The sequence below is a fragment of the Oscarella lobularis genome, chromosome 7 (genome assembly GCF_947507565.1).
Source record: "Oscarella lobularis chromosome 7, ooOscLobu1.1, whole genome shotgun sequence".
NCBI classification, from domain to species: Eukaryota; Metazoa; Porifera; class Homoscleromorpha; order Homosclerophorida; family Oscarellidae; genus Oscarella; species Oscarella lobularis.
In genome coordinates, this window is record NC_089181.1 from 1250802 (window position 1) to 1252943 (window position 2142).

The window sequence follows — 2142 nt, forward strand, 5'->3', positions numbered from 1 at the left end:
CGATAGCCGCTTTCCCCGCTATCGTTCGCAGTGACGACGTACCGTCGGCGTTTCATTTGACCCCCGAAGGTCGACTGAGTTTGATCGCACAATAAATCACTCGAAGTAGCTCTTATTTAACGCAGTGGCTACAGTTACGCCACCGTAACGGGACTTCTTTTGGCTACAGTTACGCCAGTCTATATATCTATGTAATTCGTGACGTAGGATCATGCGCAGAGAATCATTATTGGGACTTAGAGAACACGCTCTACGCTCGACAAGTAGTTACTTGAAACATGCTCTACAAAACCATGTTTTACGTTTGGGAGCGTCGTCTAGCCCAAGGCATCGCAAATGATACCATTCAAGGCATCCGTCGCAGCCCACGGAGATGGATTTTTGCAGAGATTGACGGCATACTCTGCACTCCCACTCACCCCTCTCTTTCAGCACTTTGTAAACGTTCATCACAACCTTCCATCCGTCGAAACTGAAGTATTTCTTTACTTGATGAATCGCAACGTCGTCCGCAGTGCACTTCATAGGAACCCTTTCAGGCCTCGTTTCGACGAATTCTTCCTCAATCAAAACCTTGTCATGCATCGCTTTATGCGCAACGTCTTTCTCCACAAACCACTCCAGAATTGCTAAAAATGATTGCTAGTAAGTTTAGTAGTTGTTACAGGCGTCGATAACGTCGTACTTTTCTCTTTCTCATGAGGGGACTTTTTATTGAAAGGCAATGGCTGATCCGACTTTCTGCGTTTGCTTGATGGCAGCCCAATAACCGTCAAACCTGCACCTTTTGGACGACCTCTCTTTAGCATTGGTGGAGGTAATTTCAGACTAAGAGCTACAGATTTGCGTGTTAGTATTGTTAGCTAAGCTGAAATAGGTATCCAGTCTTACTCCTTCTTTCAGTTCCTTCCTGAATGCTCCCATCCTTTTTCTTTTGAAGAATCTTTGCATCGAATTCTGTTCCTTCGCTGTCTTCTTTGCTCTTTCCGTCGTCATCGTCCATGTTGTCATCAGAGCATTCCTCATCTGATTCTGCTCAAATTATGTTGCAAACGTTAGTTCAACTTTTAATGCTGATTAATACTCACTGAGATATATAGGCTTTCTTTCCATAATAAGATTATTAACTGATTTCAGCTTTTTCAAATACTCGAAGAAGTCTTCAGATCCAAGGTGTGACATGCTTTCCGCAGTCTTCTGAGCAATTTTAAACGCAATTCTGTACTTCTGCTGCTCTGTGAGTGTCTGCTGATGAGCCGCCGCTGTCGAGCCCTCGTCCAGTACATTGGCTTCAATGCTACCAGCCGACGTTACTAAAGTAGAATCAGCAGTGACACCATGAAATGCGTAATGCTTGCTTCTGTAATGACTATTTGTCCAACGGACATCGCATAGATCTTCTGAATACATGCTCAGACTACTACGTCTGCGAGCAGCGAATATGTGCTTGCATGGTAGCTTCATGGACTCAAAGAACGCACAGGAACAGGAGTCTATAGCGGCCAGAATATGTTCATCATTATGCTGCACAAGAAAGTGCGTTGAGCTATCAGTGGTGAACTGGACAGATGGTATCTTATTAAACTGCTTTTCCACATGATTGAAGGCAAACGGTGTAAGGTATTTTTCGTACAGCTTCAAGTCGTCGTTGAGCAAGACGTGAGATGCCGGCACTTTTACAGCCCTGGAAAGAGCGCGGTGCTTGCGCTCTGCTTGTAAAAACGCAATGCACGTCATGAGATCATGGAAGAAAACCGGCATTGGCGAGTATCGCTTGATCACACTCTTCAATTAATTGCTTCTAATCGATTGTTGGTATTTGTTAGAAAGTTGCCGTGACTGTTTTTAAGTCCTTCAACCCATTGAGAGCGTATACCATGCCAATTAGCGCAGAAGTAGTCAAATACGGATCTAGGAGCTGTGGAGCGAAGCTGTTCAAAATTCTTTTCGTATTCCTCTGGTGATCGAGAGTAAGCAAGCTTCTGGAGCAGTTCTAGAGCCAGTTGTCTTTCTCCCATCGTAATTCCTAGTTTGTCAGTTGAAATTTCACGCCGAAAAGTGCGCAGAGTGTGAAAGAGGCATATTAAAAGCGATTTTCCAGGAAATTTTTCGTAAATAATGTCCCTCCGTTATATCCTTGTC

At 44.1% G+C, this 2142-nt stretch overlaps 1 long non-coding RNA gene across 1 annotated transcript; it reads right to left on the reverse strand.

The window, feature by feature from the left end:
- Positions 1-587: 587 nt before the first annotated feature.
- On the reverse strand, positions 588-987 carry LOC136189114 (uncharacterized). The gene is made up of 3 exons (XR_010670348.1): positions 892-987; positions 686-835; positions 588-629 (listed from the first exon to the last, which is right to left on the reverse strand). It is a non-coding gene; the product is annotated as an uncharacterized lncRNA (long non-coding RNA).
- Positions 988-2142: the final 1155 nt, after the last annotated feature.